The sequence below is a fragment of the Eurosta solidaginis genome, chromosome X, assembly GCF_040869045.1.
Source record: "Eurosta solidaginis isolate ZX-2024a chromosome X, ASM4086904v1, whole genome shotgun sequence".
In the NCBI taxonomy this organism is placed as follows: domain Eukaryota; kingdom Metazoa; phylum Arthropoda; class Insecta; order Diptera; family Tephritidae; genus Eurosta; species Eurosta solidaginis.
In genome coordinates this window covers 61,974,459-61,999,517 of record NC_090324.1, presented here as the reverse complement: position 1 = coordinate 61,999,517, position 25,059 = coordinate 61,974,459, and the positions used below count along the sequence as shown (strand labels likewise).

General features: G+C 36.6%; 1 pseudogene; it reads right to left on the bottom strand.

The window, feature by feature from the left end:
• Positions 1 to 1,404: 1,404 nt before the first annotated feature.
• LOC137234153 (vacuolar protein sorting-associated protein 41 homolog) lies at positions 1,405 to 3,879 on the bottom strand (annotated as a pseudogene).
• Between the last annotated feature and the right edge of the window lie 21,180 nt (positions 3,880 to 25,059).

Here is a 25,059-nt window from a genome sequence, read left to right as displayed (position 1 = left end):
AATTTGAACAAAATGCCAGCACCAATGGTTTTCGGAAATGCAGAGGCAACAAGACAATTGCAATTTTGCATAAAAAAAACAAAAAAACGCTAAAGAATCGATCGATCGAAATTGAGAACACGTCACCTTGCTTTCGACCGGAATCGCTTTGCTTGGGTGGGACAATTTTTTGATAGGAGTTTTCAAATTGAGATTTATTATACTAAATAAACAAATATTCCAGTTTGAATATCCTAATATTTTCCACATAAGACAATTAAAAGCGGAACATTAAACTAAAATAAAGTGACTAACACAAAAGGGTATTAACTCAGATTTCTGCACACTATCCTTTGCGCATTGCATTCCAACCAAAGAAATTTGGCGAACTATTTGGAACATACTAGAACCGGGAGACTTGGGTGTTGAAGTATTAAGCATCAAAATCAACATTTCAGACGCTATTTTATAGTTTTTTTTTTTTTTTTTTTAAATAAAATGCATTTTCAAACCCTACTCATACGTACATCTATCTTCAACTTAAGTATGCTTTGAGAATTTATTTCAAGAGAGTAGCTAAACCCCTGGAGCCTACTAAAGAATTTGGCATCGCGGACTTCGTTTATTCTTTCAGCAAATCGGGATAAAGAATTTTTGAAAAGAAGAAAAGCTGCACCCATCTCGGGTAACTTAACAACTTGAGGTCAATTTGAAGCATGCCCGACTTGGGCCATTTTATTTAAATTCATGGTTCTTTTCTAATTTTTGGGAAAAAGTTATGCGTAGAGAGCATGTAAAAGGCAAAAAATCAACAAATTAATCTGGCTCAGGATCCTTGCAACGAGATGATGGCGTATCTGAGCAACATTATGGCTCATTACCGCGAGAGATTTCGAATCTTAATTTACTACTACTCACCTGATCGATATCCATTTAATAGCGTCCCTCTTCGACCGCTCCTTATATATCATAATGCAGCGCTGCAGCTTCTGACGTTGGTACGTTGCCATCGCCGGGCAATAGCGAAAGAGTTGTATGAGTTAGCCATGTTGATTACACAATCTTCCCTCAGAAAAAAAGAATATAATTATATTAATAAGCCTTCAGTACCTCCAAGATGTAATTTTATACACACCTACGCTTCCTTTGTGTGATATCCACCGGCAAATGTAGGACAGACCTGGCTGGGATTGACTCAACCTTGATTATTTGAATTGAATGAGCTCGCGCACGATGACGAGCACCCATATCACGATAACATTGTTTAACTGCACCACCAACTTTCAAATCACGATACTCGCGGTACATGATGTGCGCACCAGAACGCGAATCATAACGCAACCAAATGCCGAAGTTCTTTATTTTGGTTGGAGAAGTCTCATACACCTGTTTCGGCGATACAATTTCACCGATGGTCTTTTTTTTTTTATCTAATTCAGCAGTAGTAAAAAGTCGTCACCTTGATTTTTATCAAAATCGCTGGGATTGCAAAATTCGCAGTGATCAGTATCCAAGGCGCCAGGTGCACAATTATGATGATATGCATGTCCGCATAGGAAAATAATAATATCTTTAAGCGGTGCCATATTTTCGTTCGTACTAATAATCGATCGATGACATTTCAAACAATACTCGGAGGCCGAAGCATAACGGCCACGATTTTGTGTATTTACTACTTTTTCATGTTGCTTATAATAGAATTCAAATTGTACTTTTTGCATGCTTTTACGAATTTTCACCTGCAAACGATAATCCCACAAAAGCTTTACTACAGCATTTCGTAAGCCTGGTATACTTTGACCAAGCTTGATTTTTTCAACAACTGCGACTGGATCCACATAGTCAACTATGCCATCCAGCAGTTTCAATACAATTCCCGGATCTTTAACAGACTCATCAATCAATATATTCCATAAGTCCGAGTCGTTATGCTCTTTACAAAACTCAATAGCCATTTCAATATTTTTTATCTTCTCTATAATAATATTTAATGCTTCTATCGTATTACCCATTTGACCCAACAAATACACCATTTCAGGATAGAATAATTCCCGCTTACATACGTCTAATGCTTCTTGCATTGGATAGTGATTTGATTCTTTTAAAAATGGTAATAGTTTTTCACGTTCGTATTTTGCATATAAATTCACTAATTTCCAATGGTATTTGCCACTTTTATCAAATTTATCCAATTCATCCAAATACCAATATAAATACTCTTGATTTTGTTCCAATTGTTGTACAACAATTTCTGGTGAAATTTTATTTTTTTCAAATAAAATCTTAAAGGAACGCTCCCGATCTAACTGTATGAGAGGTATAATCATTTTATGTATTGCATCATAAAGATCATAACGTCGTATCATTTCAAATACGTCGGCATTTTGTAACTTTAAGTACATTCTTAATGCACTTTCATAGTCGCGCTGATGTAAATAAAGTAGTGCCAAAGCTTCCAGTAATTCATTTGCATTTTGCTTACGAAAATTGCATTGAATTTCATTAATGACCGCAGTGCAATTGTATAAATGTGATGGCCATTCCTTGATAAGATTCAAAAATCCTTTGGCATCGTATTTTAAATACTCATATAGTACCATCTCGTACACATGTGGATCAAGCTTACAATCATCGGCGGTAGGTGGATAAGCGCTAAATGAACGTAATTGTTGGCACCTAACAAATTTGAAAACTTCCTCCTCCCAAAGTGATTTTTATTGCCCAATACGCGCAGACATAATTCCGCAGCTTCGTCGTACTGCTTCTGTGCGAGTAGATGATTTATGTACAATTTGGCCACAGACAGCAATGATGTGCTACCGCCATGTGTTGATATAACTTCCATTGCCTCTTCAAATTTACGATGGTCGATCAACCATTTAACTCTGTCCTCTGTTTCATATAGGCTAGCAACAACTATATCCTTTGGTGCAACAATGAAGTACCGATTTTCATCAATGATACAACCCAAACTATAATCATTAACCGTATATTCCTGATAACCACGCAATGAAAGATTGTCAGTACAAATCTCCTCACAAGAATTCAGTTTATGTTCCCTAACGCAAAGCACTGGTCTCAATGACTTACGCTCTGCATCCTTTTCTTTCGGGCAACCCAATACCACCAATTGGTTAGATGTAAGTGGCGCCAATCCAGAAATATAGAGTTTGTTTGAAAAGTTGATATTGGGTCTACTATATAACCGGGCAATTCTCTGGAAGCAACTTCAACTGAATTTCGTCTACGTATAACACAGATGCGTATTGTATCGACCCAACCTATAAGCAACGTAGTTGCATTTGACCAGCGAAAATTACAACGAAAATTCTCCAAGCGTGCGTTAGTTGGTTCTTCCCATTTCATGAGGCCAAGTGAACATTTTTCATTTAAATCATAAACACGTACGCCTAGATAACTGGCCCATGCTATAAAGGATCCATTCCAACATACTGATAGAACGTATCCTTCCGCGCTATATAAAACAGTTGATTTAAGTTTTTTAAGGAAATTTTTCTCATAAAGCGTTAGTTTATCGTCACCTACAACAAATCGTTTTCCAGCCGTTATTTTAGGATCCGGATCCAAAGCGACGGCTTTTATTGATCTACCAAAACTTAAATTTTGATTATTTTTATCGCTGAATATGCCAGTTATATTTACCTTGCCATCATCAGAACAAGTAGCTATGTACTCGGCCTTTGCGTCAACATCTATATTATTGACAGCGACAGTGTGTGAAAATTCGTTTGGTTTATCCCCCGAGAGATGTGAAGTCACTGTACTACCTTGATGGTCAAATAAATAAATACGACCCAGAAATGTGCCAAACATCAAAAACTTTGGGTGCGCCGCACTACATGTAACCACATCTGTATTAAGCATTTTACGCAAATCATTGGCAATACGATGATATTTAAACTTGGGCTCGATTTCATTTTCAGTACTTTCGGTTTCTGTATCGCTGTTATTAATTGGCTCTTGCTCGGCAGCCATACCTGAAATGTGCAAATGAACTTTTTCAATTAACGCAAGAAGTACCAAAAAACGCGATTTAGCCACAATGTTATCCGGGGCAAAGATACGCGTCAAATCTCCCTTGGACTTCATTTTGACAGCGTTTAGAGAAAACGACACGTCACCTTAAACGTTTTTTTGTGCCTCAACGCGTGGTTAACGAAATAATTGCTCAGCCGCTTGTTTCATTGCATGTTGTACCATGACACCTGCAACAGCACTGGATCCTGAAAAGAAAAAAAGGAATGAATTAGTATTATCTATTACAACTACTAATCTACTAGCTTACATACTCACCGCGTGTTTTAAATGAATGACATTTTTTTTTTCATTCAGGAAATGGAAAAGCGTAGCAGATGTCAAAATCTCTACATTTAATGCTTGACTGTCAATGATTATTGTAATACAAACGTTAGGCCTCATGCGCAAGCATCTCGCGCACTACACGTCACGCATTACATGCCGCACGACATATCGAGCACAACACTCCACACATGTCGCGTATTACATATCTCGACCAATCATTCATTTGGTCGAGATTTAAAATACTTAATTCCACGAATCTCAACATTATCGACAGTACACGTCAAAGATAATATTGAATGGTGGAAGTCCAACTCTGTAATACCTTTTCAACCAGGTTTGGAACCGTTCCGTGTGGTGGCAGGCCACTTTTTGTGAAAACAAAGTTCACCACAAATCAAAAATAAATCTTTAGGACTACTTCGGAGACATCTACCGACATAAAATAAATTGTAAAATCCCCACAAAAATTTGGTCACAAAACCTAATCACGCCCATGCAAATGTGACTAGGAATATAACCTATGACCGTAAAATGACCAGTCGAATGACGTGGAGTGACGAGAGCGTTTTTGCAGGGATGTACTAGAGGCGCTAAAGCACCAGCCGCATCGTATGGATGCGTGCTAAATCCGTTTTTTCTTCGTATTTACTTATGGCCCTTAATTTTTATTTCAATAAAATGTTTTTTTTTCTTGCGAAAATATATGAGAGATAATATTTTTTGGCTCAAGCCACCCAAACAACATTCCGCCAACCTCAATTTGGGTATGATCAATGATATCAATATTCTTTCAGATCATGACCCGCTACCAAAATTTACTGGCCAAGTCAGAGGGAGGCACAACGCGTTTCGACGTCGCTTGCCAGCTCTGCGGCAGGGACCATAGTCTACGAATCTGTCCCGAATATCGAAAAAAATCTCCAGAAGAGAGGTTGCGGGCAGTGCTTTTATATAAGTACTGTCCGAACTGTCTGTCACCCTTCCACCGGGTAAACAAGTGTAGCAGCAAGTATCGCTGCAAGACGTGCCAAGAGAAGCACCACACCACGCTTCATTTAGATGAGCGTCGGCCGGTATGCGACGAGACAGCCACAAATGGCGACGACAACACGTCCGACGACGCGTTGTCAATCAACCTATCGGGAACGGCTAAATCCTGGGCTCAGCAGGTGGAGGAGGAAGAAATGGAGGAGGAGAGAGCAAAGGGGGAGGAAAAAATAAGTAAAACGGAGACAACAAGACCGTCAACGGTCAACCATGAGACGCGCAGTTTCCGGCCGCTGTTACAGCATGAAAGAAGCGCGGCGAAAGCAAACAAACGTCGAAACGAACGAAACTGGCGGCACCGCGACATTGGACTCCAAGGAGGCCCGACCAAGTCATCCAAACGCGGCAGACAGCAGCGGCGAGATAAATCGACGCCATACCATTCTGACGCCCAAAATATGCAAGCACTATCGCGTGGTACACCGGAAGGCTTCCGAACCGGCCGGCTGCTCCCAGCCAATCCAGCGCCCATCATGCGGTCTTTCGTGCCCATTGCGCCGACGGCCATCGTACGCGTCGAATCGCGTGGGCACCTACACTTGGTACGTGCGATCATTGATCCCTGCGCCGCCAGCACCATCGTCGATGCAGAGCTGGTACGCGATTTGCAGTTAGAGCGCCAGGGACCAGGGCAATGTACCCTTATTCTGCGCGGCAAGTTCGGGTCAACGACTCGTGTCACTACCCAAGCCGCCGTGGTCAACGGCCACTATCGGTTGAGTCCCATCGAAAGCCCCTCCGGCCGGATAGCACGATGGGCCTTGGAACTTCAGCAACACACTTTCGACGTCGAGTACAGGAAAGGGAAGCTGAACCTGGTAGCGGACGCACTATCACGACAGCCACTGGAGGCCCTACGACTGGCAACGATAACAGAGCGACCATGCAAGTGGTGGCACAACCGCGTGAACGAAGTGAGCACTAACCCCGAGAAATATTCTGACTACATAATACAAGATGGACAACTATACCGCCATATTCCCTGTTTGTCACACGATGAAGAAGCGGTCCCTTGGAAATTTTGTGTACCCACACTACTACGACAACGAGTATTAGAAGAAAACCGCGACATCCCAAGCGCTGAACACATGGGCATCCGTCGGACGGTAGCGCGGATTTCCAACCGGTACTACTGGTCCGGCATGTTTCGGGACATCAGTCGATACGTACGACAGTGCGATTCTTGCCAGAAATACAAGGAAGCACAGCAAAAGCCGGCTGGAAAGATGCTGACACAGGTGGCCCAAGAACCATTCGCCACGGTATGCGTCGATTTCGTCGGACCACTCCCACGATCCACACACGGGAACACGATGCTATTAGTATTTTTCGACCGTTTCAGCAAATTGGTGGAACTGAACCCCATGAGGCGTGCTACAGCAGAGGGCCTTCGCCACGCATTCAGAGAAGGCACCCTCGCAAGGTTTGGTACTCCCAAGATACTGATATCGGACAACGGCGTTCAGTTCACCAGCACAATGTGGCAGCATAACTCAAGGAAATGGGGATACGACAACAATTCACGGCGCCCTACACCCCGCAAGAAAACCCAACGGAATGGGCGAACAGAACTGTCAAGAGAATCATAGCACAACTCACCAGATCACAGCACAACAGATGGGACGACCTTCTCCCAGAGATAGAGCTGGCCATCAACACCAGTGTGACCGCGTCCACAGGATACAGTTCAGCCTTCCTCGTACAAGGACGGGAACCGCGACTACCAGGGGCATAGTTTGACGAGGTCAACCTGGGGACGGGCACAGCCACAATCACGACAGAAGAAAAATCCGACAGAATGCAAGAGGCATTCCGAATAGTGAGGCATAATATGGAACGAGCGGCGGCAGACCAAGCTCTGCACTACTATCTATGGAGGAGAAAATGAACCCCCGTAGTTGGCGAACTAGTGCTCGAAAAGGAACACCATCTCTCCAAGGCCGGGGAAAATTTCGCCGCAAAGTTGGCCCCCAATATGACGGAACCTACCAAATCCTAGGATATGTATCCCCAGTGATACTCAAAATACGAAAACCCAACGGAGGAAAGGAGAAAACGGTCAATATCGCAGAACTTAAGGCATATCATGCAGCAGAGACGATCGCGTGAAATTACAATAAATCCAAAAAAATTCAATATCAAGAATGGGAGGATAAGCAAGCACCGGTCATTCTATGGCAAACCACCGAGGTGACAACAACGTTTTCTTTTGCTACGAATTTTTTTTTCTATAATCAACACTACCATGGAAAAATATAACGCCAACTGACCAACAGCGTCAAGCGTATGCGCCACCGCTACGAGGAGAAGGAAGCAAAGCGTCCGAAGGTCGTATTGCTCTAAGGAGCTACTGGCGGCAACGTCAGCAACATGCGCGCACCTAAACTCGCACACAAGTACGCTGACGCCGCACGCATAATAACACCCTCACAAACTACAGGCACCGACACCAACACCTCGAACACCAAACCAGCCGCAGCTTACGCCAATACCAACGACGCGCAACATAAGCAGCCAGACGGGCAATCGAACTCGTGGTACGCACCACGCGCACGTCGAAATGGGAGGAAGCCGCAGCCAAGGCCCACAATAGGACCGGAACATCACCGCTAACAGCCACACTTGGTAGGACAGACGTGAAGGCAGGGCAGTCACAGGCAGCCATCGAGCTCTTTTCAGATGAGGACACAGCTCCACCGGAAAAACAACAGTTGCCGACAATCATTGAGCTCTCCTCGGATGAGAACACAGCTCCACCGGAGAGGGAAACGCCAATTTTCCCGGCAGGACCATTTTTTTGGAATTTGACGATAGAAGTAGTAGAAAATGAAAAGGGGTCAGAAAAGTTAGCAAATCTACCAATGCCGTAAGGTCCGTGCACTGACTGTCCATATACTTATACCAACGTATGTATATATATGCCGAGTTTTAAATGTACATTATATTAGGGATGCATAAAATGATGCAAACGGGTACCGAAGAACCCGTTTCCGAAAAATCGGTACCGGAGCCAAATACCCTTCGGGAACCGTGCCATTTGATAAAGGCCATCAATTTAACAGGACTACAAGCGTATTTGGGGAAAGGTTGAATAAATAACCGAAAGGTAATACAAAAAAAGCACCAACAACACAAATAACAGCGACTCAAAAGAACCCACGCTATACACTTTCTACCCGGTTCCGCACCAGAATGTGCGAACCGAAAATCGTAAATGCTCATTTTCTGCAGCACTAGTGTGCCCGTGGTTAACTAAAACGCTACCAAAATAAACAGAATAAGGCACTAAAGATGCAGGCACATAAAGTGCGCGGAAAGAGGCCACGCACATAACGTTTGCGAGATATGAATATATTTTCGTAGGCATCTAGAGAGGTTTTCACCCTACTCACGCGCGAAATTTCAAAAGCGCCGATAATAGAAATGGGGCTTACTCGCCACCGAAAGCGTAACATAGTCATAATAAATCAACAAGGTCCCTTTATTTTTATTCCATCTTCTCTAAATAGAAAGACTCGTTACGCTTCGCTATGAAAGAGGACCGAGCGCCAGGCCGCCGAAGATGTGGGAGCAACCACTATACCACACTGCACCTTTCAATGGAAGATATTTCAACGGAGCCAGAGCAGTACAAGAGCTGGAACCAGCTGGTCTTAGAAGAGGAGGAGGAGGGCTATGAAAGGATGCCCATGACGCAACAGGTGGACGACGGGACTATGGATGAGGCGCTGTCTCTCCATGCGTCCAAGTCGGCCTTTACTGAGGGTCCACAGATACCATCCAGGAGTAGAGCGGGCTCCCATACAGGTTGAGCAAACACTAGGGGATCGGACCCACGGCCGTTCCGACCCCTATTAGCGCACGAAAGACGAGAGGAAAGTGGAGCGGAATCACGGCCTTTCCGCCCACCCACGCAACGACACCTGCGAGCACCACGGAAAACGCGCGAGCGTAGACTGGCTCCTCGGCCGCGCCAGCTACGCGCTATTCGAAACTCGCACGAACACAACCGAGACGGTAGACTGGCCCCTCGGCCGCGCCAGCTACCACAACACAGTTCCTTTAGGAACGGAATCACTCCGGCCCACACTACAGCCGGCCCAAACCTTCGCCCAATGGCTACCCTGGCGCCAACTGCAGTCGTGAAGGTGGAAGCCGGGGTACGGTTGCACCTCATTCGTGCACTCCTTGATGCATGTTCCCCCCGCACAACGATCGACCGTAGGCTGGCGCGAGAGTTGTCCTTACGCAGACCCTCGGTCTGCCGCCAATGTTCGGCCTGAGTGCGTCGTAAACCGGCAGTGGATAGGCGCGCAAGGGTCGATCTCGGAAAGGTTCACTCAGAAATACAATGAAAGAAAACACAAAGAGGATTTCCTCGTTACAATATTGTATTTAATTAAATTGAAAGGGAATGTAAAAAGATGATAATGATTTTACCTTGACGTACAAATGATGGCGGTGATGATCCTTGGACGATGCGTATCGTTAGGCGGTTGATCGAGAAAGAGGCCGGTTGTGCCGTTGATAACAACCGCTAAGCCTCGAAAAAGTCCTCCGGTATTAAGGAGGGGAACAGCCACACACACAACCACCCTTACGTATACATGCATGGGTGCTGACAACCTGCACGCACACACACATGCATGTGGATGAAACGCATGCATATGCATGCATGCACACAAATACGGCGTGAGTGTGGGTGGCTGGAAATATTATAAAAATATTAGGGAGGGGCGCCGTCAATCAAGTGAACGTTAGGCATTGGGCCTAAACAGTGAACATAATGGGTCCTACAGATGGAAATTTCGATATTTGCACAGACTTGCACTGCGGCTGATCGATACGAATCGATTCATAAAACTTTTATATGTTTTTACGTACGCCAACTATGCCAAACAGCCTGTCAATTGATTGTATGGGATTTTTTTTAGCGTATTAATATATAGATAGTGCGTAATATACTGCCTATGCAACAATTCGACCTAAAATCGAAAAAGGTTTTTGGGTCGTTTTTTTCGTTTAATATACAACGTGAAATTTTCCGATGCAATCAAGTTGCATTTAAATAATAATAAATTAAGTTGAAATAAAAGATAATATTTATATTAAAATAAAATAAGAAATATCAAAATAAATTAGCATAAATAAAATATATAAATTTTAATGTTATATCTTTGTATCAAATTTATTTATTTTTTGTTCAGTATAAGACGTGCTATATCTAAAATGAGCATAAAATCTGGAAATGCAAAAAACATTTTGGGTCAACTTTGCAATTAATTGTTATAAATAAATAATTTTAGTGAGTTTGAACAAAAGTTTACTCATTATTTGTGATTTCATGTTTTTTGAAAGCAATAAAATAAAAAATAAAGAATCTATTAAATAAAGACCTATGTATTTACGTGTAAGTAAAATTTGTCCAAAAAATGGGCCGGTTAAGTTGTTACTTCCCTTTAAAATTTTTTGTGCGCTAACAATTATTTTAAACAATTTGTAAAGGATTTTGGTACAGACCAATATAGCTAAGTGGCAACAATGGGAAACAATATTTTATTTGAACTGAAAATGAGTGAGGCAGTACTTCTCTCACCGTTTGGCGCGTACGAATATGTACATATTTAGATGAAACATTTGAGCAACGCGATAATCCAGCTTTTGGAATTTCGAATTCAGCGGGGTTTGTGAAAATAATGGGTCCTATCGTATTAATATATAGATAGAAGAGTAATATACGGCCTATGCAATATTTCGACCTAAGAGCGAAAACGTTTTTGGGTCGTTTTTTCGTTTAATATACAACGTGAAATTTTCCGATTCAATCAAATTGCATTTAAATTATAATAAACTAAGTTGAAATAAAAGATAATATAATAAAATAAAATAAGAAATATCAAAACAAATTAGCATAAAAGACAATATACAAATTTTAATGTAATATCTTAGTAGCAAATTTTTTATTTTTTGTACATTTTAAGACGTGCTATATCTAAAATGAGCATATTATCTGGAAATGCAAAAAACATTATGTGTCAAATTTGCAATTAATTGTTAAAAATAAATAAATTTAGTGAGTTTGAACAAAAGTTGACTCATTATTTGTGATTTCATGTTTTTGTGAAAGCACCTAAAATAAAAAACAAAGAATCTGTTAAATAAAGACATATGCATGTACGCGTAAGCAAAATTTGTCCAAAAAAAAAAGGCGGTTAAATTATTACTTCCCTTTAAATTTCTTTTGTGCGCTAACAATTATTTTAGAACAATTTTTTAAAGATTTTGTTACAGACTAATATAAGTAAATTGCAACAATGGGAGACAATATTTTAATTGAACTGAAAATGAGCGAGGCAGTAGTTCTCTCACCGTTTGGCGCGTACGAATATATACATATGTAGTTGAAACATTTGAGCAACGCGACAATGCAGCTTTTGGAATTTGGAATTCAGGGGAGTTTGTGAACATAATGGGCCCTACAGATGGCAATTTCGATATTTGCACAGATTTTCGAATTTACGAACAACTTTTTCTATTAATTATAAACAAATAGAGTATAGTTTGTTAACAAAAATAAGCCTATGCACTGCGGCTGATCCATACGAATCGATTCATATAACTTGTATATGATTTTATGTACGCATACTATGCTAAACAGCCTGTCAATTGATTGTATGGAAATTTTGTTACCGTATTAATATATAGGTAATAGAGTAATATACTGCCTATGCAATATTTCGACCTAAACTCGAAAACGTTTTTGGGTCGTTTTTTATTTTAATATACAACGTGAAATATTCCGATTCAATCAAGTTGCATTTAAATAATAATAAACTAAGTTGAAATAAAAGAAAAAGAAAAAAAGGCGGCCACCGTGGTGTGATGGTAGCGTGCTCCGCCTATCACACCGTATGCCCTGGGTTCGCACCCCGGGCAAAGCAACATCAAAATTTTAGAAATAAGGTTTTTCAATTAGAAGAAAAATTTTCTAAGAGTGTTTGGCAAGCGCTCCGGGTGTATTTCTGCCATGAAAAGCTCTCAGTGAAAACTCATCTGCCTTGCAGATGCCGTTCGGTGTCGGCATAATACATGTAGGTCCCGTCCGGCCAATTTGTAGGGAAAATCAAGAGGAGCACGACGCAAATTGGAAGAGAAGCTCGGCCTTAGATCTCTTCGGAGGTTATCGCGCCTTACATTTATTTTTTTTTATAATAAAATAAAATAGGAAATATCAAAATAAATTAGCATAAAAAACAATATACAAATTTTAATATATTATATTTGTAGCAAATTTATTTATTTTTTGTTCAGCATAAGACGTGCTATATCTAAAATGAGCATAAAATCTGGAAATGCAAAAAACATTTTAGGTCAAACTTGCCATTAATTGTTATAAATAAATAAATTTGGTGTGTTTGAACAAAAGTTGACTCCTAATTTGTGATTTCATGTTTTTTTGAAAGCAACTAAAATAAAAAACAAAGAATCTGTTAAATAAAGACATATGCATTTACGTGTAAGTAAAATTTGCCCAAAAAAAAAGGCGGTTAAGTTATTACTTCTCTTTAAAGTTTTTTTGTGCGCTAGCAATTATTTTAGAACAATTTTTTAAGGATTTTGGTACAGACCAATATAGGTAAGTGGCAACAATGGGAAACAATATTTTATTTGAACTGAAAATGAGTGAGGCAGTAGTTCTCTCACCGTTTGGCGCGTACGAATATGTACATATGTATTAATGTATAGATAGTATAGTAATATACGGCCTATGCAATATTTCGACCTAAAATCGAAAAAGTTTTTGGGTCGTCTTTTTCGTTTAATATACAACGTGAAATTTTCCGATTCAATCAAGTTGCATTTAAATAATAATAAACTAAGTTGAAAAAAAAGATAATATAATCAAATAAAATAAAAATATCAAAATAAATTAACTGGAATTGAAGGTTAAAATTATTTACTTATATACTGTAAAGATATTAAATTTTTTGTTGAAATTTGACTTTAACAATTTTTTTTTAAGTGGGCGTGGTCGTTATCCGATTTTGCTAATTTTTATTAAGCATACATATAGTAATAGGAGTAAAGTTTCTGCCAAATTTCATCATGATATCTTCAACGACTGCCAAATTACAGTTTGGAAAAATTTAAAATTACCTTCTTTTAAAAGTGGGCGGTGCCACGCCCATTGTTCAAAATTTTACTAATTTTCTATTCTGCGTCATAAGATCAACTCACCTACCAAGTTTAATCGCTTTATCCGTCTTTAGTAATGAATTTTCGCACTTTTTCTGTTTTTCGAAATTTTCGATATCGAAAAACTGGGCGTGGTTATGGTCCGACATTGTTAATTTTAAATAGCGGTCTGAGATGAATGCTCAGGAATCTACATACCAAATTTTATCAAGATACCTCAAAATTTACTCAAGTTATCGTGTTAACGGTCGGACGGACGGACGGACATGGCTCAATCCAATTTTTTTTCGATCCTGATGATTTTGATATATCGAAGTCTATATTTATCTCGATTCCTTTATACCTGTATATCCAACCCTTATCTAATCAAAGTTAATATACTCTGTGAGCTATGTTAAATAAAGACCTGTGCATTTACGTGTAAGTAAAATTTGTCCAAAAAATAGGACGGCTAAGTTATTACTTCTCTTTAAAATTTTTTTGTACGCTAACAATTATTTTAGAACAATTTTTAAAAGATTTTGATACAAACCAATATAGGTAAGTGGCAACAATGGGAAACAATATTTTGTTTGAACTGAAAATGAGTGAGGCAGTAATTTTCTCACCGTTTGGCGCGTAAGAATATGTACATATGTAGATTAAACATTTGAGTAACGCGACAATGCAGCTTTTGGAATTTCGAATTCAGTGGGGTTTGTAAACATAATGGGTCCTACAGATGGCAATTTCGATATTTGCACAGATTTTCGAATTTACAAAAGACTTTTTCTATTAATTATATACAAATAGAGTGCTGATCCATACGAATCAATTCATATAACTTTTATGTGATTTTACGTGCGCTAACTATACGAAACAACCTGTCAATTGATTGTATGGAAATTTTGTTTGCGTATTAATATATAGATAGTGGGTATTATACTGCTTATGCAATATTACGACCTAAAATCGAAAACGTTTTTGGGTCGTTTTTTTTTTTATAATATACAACGTGAAACTTTCCGATTCAACCAAATTGCATTTAAATAATAATAAACTAAGTTTAAATAAAAGATAATATAATAAAATAAAATAAGAAATATCAAAATAAATTAGCATAAAAGACAATATACAAATTTTAATGCAATATCTTTGTAGCAAATATATTTATTTTTTGTTCAGTATAAGACTTGCTATATCTAAAATTAGCATAAACCCTGGAAATGCAAAAAGCATTTTAGGCCAAATTTTCAACTAATTGTTATAAATAAATAAATTTAGTGAGTTTGAACAAAAGTTGACTCATAATTTGTGATTTCATGTTTTTTTGAAAGCAACTAAAATAAAAAACAAAGAATCTGTTAAATAAAGACATATTACACGTAGTAAGTAAAGTTTGTATATAGATAGTAGAGTAATATACGGCCTATGCAATATTTCGACCTAAAATCGAAAACATTTTTTCGTTTAATATGCAACGTGAAATTTTCCGATTCAATCAAGTTTCATTAAAATAATAATAAACTAAGTTGAAATAAAAGCTAATATAATAAAATAAAATAAGAAATATCAAAATAAATTAGCATAAAAGATAATATACAAATTTTAATGTAATATCTTTGTAGCAAATTGTATAAGACGTGCTATATCTAAAATGAGCATAAAATCTGGAAATGCAAAAACATTGTAGATCAAATTTACAATTAATTATTATAAATAAATAAATTTAGTGAGTTTGAACAAAAGTTGACTCATTGTTTGTGATTTTTTGAGAGCACCTAAAATAAAAAAAAAACAAAGAATCTGTTAAATAAGTACTTATGCATTTTCGTGTAAGTAAAATTTGTCAAAAAAAGCCGGTTAAGTTATTACTTCTATTTAAAGTTTTTTTGTGCGCTAAGAATTATTTTAGAACAATTTTTTTAATGATTTTGGTAGAGACAAATATAGGTAAGTGGCAACAATGGGAAACCATATTTTATTTGAACTTTAAATTTTTGAGGCAGTAGTTCTCTCACCGAAATTTGCAATTAATTGTTATAAATAAATAAATTTAGTGCGTTTGAACAAAATTTGACTCATTGTTTGTGATTTCATGTTTTTTTGAAAGCCTTAAAATAAAAAACAAAGAATCTGTTAAATAAAGACCTATGCATTTACGTCAAAAAAAAACCGGTTAAGTTATTACTTCTTTCTTAAGTTTTTTTGTGCGCTAACAATTATTTTAAAACAATTTTTTTAGGATTTTGGTTCAGACCAATATAGGTAAGTTGCAACAATGGGAAACTTAATTTTATTTGAACTGAAAATTAGTGAGGCAGTAGTTTTCTCACCGTTCTGCGCGTACGAATATGTACATATGTAGATGAAACATTTGAGCAACGCGACAGTGCATCTTTTGGAATTTCGAATTCAGCGGGGTTTGTGAACATAATGGGTCATATCGTATTAGTATATATATAGTAGACTAATATACGGCCTATGCAATATTTCGACCTAAAATCGAAAACGTTTTTGAGTCGTTTTTTTTTCGTTTAATATAAAACGTGAAATTTTCCGATTCAATTAAGTTGCATTTAAATAATAATAAACTAATTTGAAATAAAAGATAATATAATAAAATAAAATAAGAAATATCAAAATAAATTAGCATAAAAGACAATATACAAATTTTAATGTAATATCTTTGTTGCAAATTTATTTATTTTTTGTTCAGTATTAGACGTGCTATATCTAAAATGAGCATAAAATCTGGAAATGCAAAAAACATTGTAGGTTCCAATTTGCAATTAATTGTTATAAATAAATAAATTTAGTGAATTTGAACAAAAGTTGACTCATTGCTTGTGATTTCATGTTTTTTTGAAAGCACCTAAAATAAAAAACAAAGAATCCGTTAAATAAAGACCTATGCATTTTCGTGTAAGTAAAATTTGCCCAAAAAAAGCCGGATAAGTTATTACTTCTCTTTAAAGTTTTTTTGTGCGATAACAATTATTTTAGAACAATTTTTTAAAGATTTTGGTACAGACAAATATAGGTAAGTGGCAACAATGGGAAACTATATTTTATTTGAACCTAAAATTAGTGAGGCAGTAGTTCTCTCACCGAAATTTGCAATTAATTCTTATAAAAAAAAAAAATTTAGTGCGTTTGAACAAAAGTTGACTCATTGTTTGTGATGTCATGTTTTTTGAAAGCAATTAAAATAAAAAACAAAGAACCTGTTAAATAAAGACCTATGCATTTTCGTGTAAGTAAAATTTGTCAAAAAAAGAGCCGGTTAAGTTATTACTTCTCTCTTAAGTTTTTTTGTGCGCTAACGATTATTTTAAAACAATTTTTTAAGGATTTTGGTACAGACCAATATAGATAAGTGGCAACAATGGGAAACTATATTTGATTTGAACTGAAAATTAGTGAGGCAGTAGTTCTCTCACCGTTTGGCGCCTACGATTATGTACATATGTAGATGAAACATTTGAGCAACGCGACAATGCAGCTTTTGGAATTTCGAATTCAGCGGGGTTTGTGAACATAATGGGTCCTACAGATGGCAATTTCGATATTTGCACAGACTTTCGAATTCAAAAAAAAATGTTTCTATTAATTATAAACAAATAGCTTAATATTTGTTAACAAACACAGGCCTATGCACTGCGGCTGATCCATACGAATCGATTCATATAACCTTTATATTATTTTACGTACGCTAACTATGCGAAACAGCCTGTCAATTGATTGTATGGAAATTTTGTTAGCGTATTCTATATAGATAGTAGAGTAATATACGGCCTATGCAATATTTCGACCTAAAATCAAAGAGGTTTTTGGGTCGTTTTTTTCGTTTAATATACAACATGAAATCTTCCGATTCAATTAAGGTGCATTTAAATAATAATAAACTAAGTTGAAATAAAAGATAATATAACAAAATAAAATAAGAAATATCAAAATAAATTAGCATAAAAGATAATATACAAATTTTAATGTAATATCTTTGTTGCAAATTTATTTATTTTTTGTTCAGTATAAGACGTGCTATATCTAAAATGAGCATAAAATCTGGAAATGCAAAAAACATTGTAGGTGAAATTTGCAATTAATTGTTATAAATAATTAACTTTAGTGAGTTTGAACAAAAGTTGACTCATTGTTTGTGATTTCATGTTTTTTTGAAAGCACCTAAAATAAAAAACAAAGAATCTGTTAAATAAAGACCTATGCATTTTCGTGTAAGTAAAATTTGTTGAAAAAAAGCCGGATAAGTTATTACTTCTCTTTAAAGTTTTTTTGTGCGCTAACAATTATTTTAGAACAATTTTTTAAGGATTTTGGTAGAGACAAATATAGGTAAGTGGCAACAATGGGAAACTATATTTTATTTGAACCTAAAATTAGTGAGGCAGTAGTTCTCTCACCGAAATTTGCAATTAATTGTCATAAATAAAAAAAAATTTAGTGCGTTTGAACAAAAGTTTACTCATTTTTGTGATTTCATGTTTTTTTGAAAGCAATTAAAATAAAAAAGAAAGAATCTGTTAAATAAAGACCTATGCATTTTCGTGTAAGTAAAATTTGTCAAAAAAAGCCGGTTAAGTTATTACTTCTCTCTTAAGTTTTTTTGTGCGTTAACAACTATTTTAAAACAATTTTATAAAGATTTTGGTACAGACCAAAATAGGTAAGTGGCAACAATGGGAAACTATATTTTATTTGAACTGAAAATTAGTGAGGCAGTAGTTCTCTCTCCGTTTGGCGCGTACAAATATGTACATATGTAGATGAAACATTTGAGCAACGCGACAATGCAGCTTTTGGAATTACGAATTTCGGGGGGGGGGGGGGGGGTTTGTGAACATAATGGGTCCTAAAGATGGCAATTTCGATATTTGCACAGACTTTCGAATTCAAAAAAAAACTTTTTCTATTAATTATAAACAAATAGAGTAATATTTGTTAACAAACACAGGCCTATGCACTGCGGCTGATCCATACGAATCGATTCATATAACCTTTATATGATTTTACGTACGCTAACAATGCGAAACAGCCTGTCAATTGATTTTATGGAAATTGTGTTAGCGTAGTCTATATAGATAGTAGAGTAATATACGGACTATGCAATATTTCGACCTAAAATCAAAAAGGTTTTTGGGTCGTTTTTTTCGTTTAATATACAACATGAAATCTTCTGATTCAATTAAGTTGCATTTAAATAATAATAAACTAAGTTGAAATAAAAGATAATATAATAAAATTAAATAAGAAATATCAAAATAAATTAGCTTAAAAGACAGTATACAAATTTTAATGTAAAATCTTAGTAGAAAATTTATTTATTTTTTGTTCAGTATAAGACGTGCTATATCTAAAATGAGCATAAAATCTGGAAATGCAAAAAACATTTTGGGTAAAATTTGCACTTAATTGTTATAAATAAATAAATTTAGTAAATTTTAGTAAACACGCACTAACACACGGACATACACCTGATCTAAAAAATGCAACAATAATAGACGTGGAGAAGAGAGAAAAGACGAGATACAAGTTGGAAACTTACACATATTACAAAGAAGGGAGAGAACGATGAACCGAAAAGAAGACACCAAGTTTATTGCTGCTAGCTATTTGGCTTGTTTATGAAATTTTAGTATGACAAAAGTACCCAATGACCATAGTACTAATGGATTATTTTAGTTTTAAGTGTTTGTTGTTTTATGATGTATGATGTTTACACGTTAATTTAATACTTTTTATGTAAGTTTGTCACCAATGTTTTTATAGTGATTTATGTGTTTTCAAAAATTGATTTTCTGTTTGTTTTTGTTTGTTTTTTTGTTATTTTTGTTTAAAATAAAGATTATACCGCTGAAGATGCCAAGGAGCTTGACGAAACGTAGGGTGATATTGTATTTACGTGTAAGTAAAATTTGTCCAAAAAAATGGGCCGATTAAGTTACTACTTCTCTTTAAAGTTTTTTTGTGCGCTAACAATTATTTTAGAACAATTTGTTAAGGATTTTGGTACAGACCAATATAGGTAAGTGGCAACAATGGGAAACTATATTTGATTTGAACTGAAAATTAGTGAGGCAGTAGTTCTCTCACCGTTTGGCGCCTACGAATATGTACATATGTAGAAGAAACAATTGAGCAACGCGACAATGCATCTTTTGGAATTTCGAATTCAGCGGGGTTTGTGAACATAATGGGTCCTACAGATGGAAATTTCGATATTTGCACAGATTTCGAATTTACAAAAAACTTTTAATAGGCCTATGCACTGTGGCTGATGTATACGAATCGATTCATATAACTTTTATATGATTTTACGTACGCTAACTATGCGAAACAGCCTTGCAATTGATTGTACGGAAATTTTGTTAGCGTATTAATATATAGATAGTAGAGTAATATACGGCCTATGCAATATTTCGACCTAAAATAGAAAACGTTTTTGAGTCGTTTTTTCGTTTAATATAAAACGTGAAAATTTCCGATTCAATCAAATTGCATTTAAATAATAATAAACTAAGTTGAAATAAAAAATAATATAATAAAATAAAATAAGAAATATCAAAATAAATTAGCATAAAAGACAATATACAAATTTTAATGTAATATCTTTGTAGCAAATTTATTTATTTTTTTTCAGTATAAGACGTGCTATATCTAAAATGAGCATAAGATCTGGAAATGAAAAAAACATTTTGTGCCAAATTTGCATTTAATTGTTATAAATAAATAAATTTAGTAGTTTGAACAAAAGTTGACTCATTATTTGTGATTTCATGTTTTTATGAAAGCAACTAAAATAAAAAACAAAGAATCTGTTAAATAAAGACCTATGCATTTTCATGTAAGTAAAATTTGTCAAAAAAAGCCGGTTAAGTTATTACTTCTCTTTAAAGTTTTTTTGTGTGCTAACAATTATTTTAAAACAATTTTTTAAGGATTTTGGTACAGACCAATATACGTAAGTGGCAACAATGGGAAACTATATTTTATTTGAACTGAAAATTAGTGAGGCAGTAGTTCTCTCGCCGTTTGGCGCGTACAAATATGTACATATGTAGATGAAACATTTGAGCAACGCGGCAATGCAGCTTTTGGAATTTCGAATTCGGGGGGTTTGTGAACACAATGGGCTCTACAGATGGCAATTTCGATATTTGCACAGGCTTTCGAATTCAAGAAAAAATTTTTCTATTAATTATAAACAAATAGAGCAATATTTGTTAACAAAAACAGGCCTATGCACTGCGGCTGATCCATACGAATCGATTCATGTTTTATGTCGACACCGAACGGCATCTGCAAGACAGATTAGTTTTCACTGAGAGCTTTTCATGGCAGAAATACACCCGGAGCGCTTGCCAAACACTGACGAGGGGCGACCCCGCTTAGAAAATTTCTCTTCTATTTGAAAAACCTTATTTCTTAAATTTTGATCTTGCTTTGCCCGGGGTGTGAACCCAGGGCAAAAGGTGTGGTAGGCGGAGCACGCTACCATCACACCACGTTGGCCGCCTTTTGCACGTGTACGCATACATTATATCAACATCCAAATCCACCATACTTTGGCAGTATATGTCATTGCCAAACGGCCCACTGATAATATTTAAGAGTAGCAAGTAATTGCTCATCATTGGAAATGAGGTTTGCACAACGTGAACCCTGAAACCTGCTTGCTTGTTTCTCACCTTCTACTGAAGTCACTAAACCGCCATAAATCCATTCGATAAGACCCTTGAATTTGTGGCGTTAATAGGGCGAAGGAGTTGAGTACATCCAGGCCGCATACAGAAAAGATCCCCTGGTGGAATCATGCGAGGCAAGACGTGCTGGTAACAAATTTAAAAATCGTACAACAACTTGGGCATGCTTTGTAGCAAAGATGTTTCCAGTTTTTCAGGTTCAATTACTAACATATTTGGGCACATTTTCCCTTCACGTTGCTCAACCAAGCTACTAATTGGTGCAACGAATTACAAAATTCCTGCGTGAACACTGCTCATGTAAATACAAGTAACTCCGTATATATTTGACTTGTGTGTTATTCGCTTGATCGCGTGTATCAAACTGATTTATTGTTAATTTCATTATAATATTACAACTTGAGAACTTATAGCTAAAGGGTTGCCATATAACAAGTATATAACCCCCTTTTAAGATAATGTATTTCAAAAAAATTTAGTAATAAGAAATAAGAAAACTTGGTAATCATTATAATATTTAGTAAAATATAGGAATTGCGAATGAAAGATGATGCTCCGGCCAAGAAAGTGTTTCTATCGGAACCCGCCTATGGAAGCAGATGTAGAGGGCGGCCCCCACTCCGTTGGAAGGACCAGGTGGAAAACGATTTAAACTCCCTTGGTGTGACCAATTGGCGCCGGTTGGCGCAGCGAAGGAGCGACTGGCGCGCCTTGTTGGACGGCCATAACCGTTTAAACGGTTAAGCGCCAATTAAGTAAGTAAGTAAAATATAGGAATTAATATTAGACGCAAACTCGTTTGGGCAACCATTTCGAGTTTCTTCGGAGAACAGTACCATCCTCTATGCGAATCCAATACTATCGTGGCTCATTGCAGATACTGATAACTATTGCTCTTATTCAACCTTTTTTCTGATGCTGATACCACACTTCTTCCCCTTCAAGGTATGACTGCTTCGGCCTTACATTGCGATCGTAGTACCGTTTTGATATCTTATTTTTGGCTTTTATATTTGGTCGTATATTGGGCACCAATTGTGGTCGAAACACATCTGTTTTTCCTAATACGATAGAGCGCGTTTTCTGCTCATTAGAAGCTCTGTTGGCGATGCATTTATATCTTTTAATGGAGTGTTACGATATTCGAGTAATGCTAACCAAAATTCGCCATTGCTCTCTTGTGATTTCTTATTAAATTTTTGGCAATCGCCACATACCTTTCTGCAAACCTATTGGCCTGAGGATACCCCTGGCTCGTTGTTGTCAAATTCGTGCCAATTTTTTCACAACATTTTTTAAATTCAAAAGAACTGAATGGCATGTTGTCAGAAACTATTTCTATGGGTATACCATGATTCGAAAAACAAATTTTAAGTTTTCTTATGCACTCGGCAGCAGTTTTGGATGACATTGGTAAGATGTCGAAGTAACGAGAGTAATAATCAGAGACAATCAGATATATTTTTGATCCATATTCACAAATATCAACTCCAAGCTTATTAAATGGAAAGCTGGGACATCATGTGCAATCATGAGCTCTTTAACATTTGAAGTACGATACTTTTGGCATACATTACAATTCGTTATCAATTTTTCAATATTCTTTTCGATTTTTGGCCAGTATACCAGATTACGGGCTCTTTTTTTGTTTTTTCTATTCCTATGTGCGAAGAATGTAACTGAGCGAGAATGCTCTCACGCAAGTCCAGCGGGATTTTGCATAATGCATCACCAAAGACAGAATTTCGTGCATCTGTTTCAATTGTGATATTTTTAGTTTCGTCAAACGTTTTTAGCGTGGGAGCATTTGCAATCATATTCTTTACCAGTTTCAAGCAATTTTCGTGGGCCGTTTGTCATTTGAAAACAACTGATGTTTTAAACAGTTCCCTTAGTGGCTGCGAAATTTCCGATAGGTTTGGAATGTATTCCCTCATATAATTGACCATCCCCAGCAATTTTAGGAAATCTTTTTTGTCTTTAGGTTGTTCGATTTTCATTATAGCTTTAAGGCGATCTGGGTCGCATTTGATACCATCTTGGCTTACTATCTTACCCAAATATTTTATCTAAATTAAATTTAACATTCATTTTTCTGGCGCGTTCACCAACTTTTTGTAAAACCTGGTCATGTTCTTCGATCGTATCTGTTGCTATTAGAACGTCATCAATGAACACTACTACGTTTTTAATACCTTCGAAATTTCTTTCATTATATTTTTGAAACACTTCGCACCCAATTTTAATCCCAAATGGCATGGGCTTATACCTAAAGCATCCGAATGGGGTATTAAATGTGCACAACTCGCTAGACTTGGCGCTTAACCCAATTTGACAAAACCCTTGCTTTAAAGCTAGCACGGTGAAATATTTTATGTTAGCAATCTGTGCAGATATTGACTCAAATGTTGGAATTGTATGGTTTTCCTGTAAAATATCGGCATTTAGATTTTGTGGGTCAATACATAGGCGAAGCTTGCCTGATTTTTTTTCAACAATTACCAAATTCGATGCTCGTTCGACTGGACCATCCGCTGGTTCAATTATTTCACGCTGAACCATTTCACTAAGTTCTTTTAGCACACTTGACTTCAATGATAATGGGATTCGTCTTGCTGGCTTGACAATTGGAACAGAACCTGCTTTCACTTTGATTTCCAAGTTTTGTACAGAACATCCCAAATCCTCAAAAACGTCTCGGTTTTTTGCAATAAATTGTTCTTTTATTGTTTGTTCAATTGAGTTAACTCTTTTTACCAAGTGTAAACGTTCAGATGCTTCCAGTCCTAAAAGAGGCTCAAAATTAATATCGATGACAGCAAATGTCAACAACGTCACTTCGTTTCTGCACATAATAACACAGTCTACAACGCCTCTATATTTTAAGTCCGCACCACTATAACTTTTTGGTGGTATGCCACCTTCTTTGAGCTGTGCATTTTTAATGTGTTTTAGATATCTATAAGGCAAAACATTAACATCGGCGCCAGTGTCTAGCTTAAAATTGAGTACACAATCATTAACGCGAATCTTCTCATACCATCTCATTCGATGAACAAATGACCCAGCAATGTCATGTAAAACGATTTCGTCGTCTCCGTCTGCTTGCAGTGGGCTCTCTTAACTCGTGAACGTTTGAAGCATAACAAGCAATGCTAAAGTGATTGTAACGTCCGCAGTTGTTGCATTTTTGCCCAAATGCTGAACATTTTCTAATTTCGTGTATACCTTTACAAAATTTGCATGTAAATATTCGCTCACTGCTCTCTTTGCTTGCCAGCTTTTCTGTTCTTTTTTCGCTGCTTGTTCCAAGGGCATTGGAATGCCCTCTGCCGTAATTTGCGCGCTTCTTAGACTTTGCGTTAACAGCATCTACTGAAGTGCTCTTATTTTGTTTTTGCATATCATTTGCATGTTTTTCTACTATTTCGGCTGCCCTTGCCATTTCCACTGCTTTAGGTAAAGTCAAATCTTTTTGTTCAAGTAATTTTTTACGGAGTCTATTACTGTTTGTGCCCGTTCAAATACGGATTTTATCGTACTTTTTGTTTCATTTCTTGTTTTCACCATTAGTGTATCAAACTGCTTTATTGTTAATTTCAGTATAATATTACATCTTGAGAAACTATAGCTAAAGGGTTGCCATTAACAAGTATATAACAACTTGGACCTCTTGTTTTGTATTTTATTAATGACTGATAAGCAATCAGCATAGGCCGTAAAGTTATTGTTTAATTGCGGTTTACTGATAAAAAACTTATGCTACGCAGTTTATGGATAGGGCAACAGCAGCCAAACATCTTTACTCCCT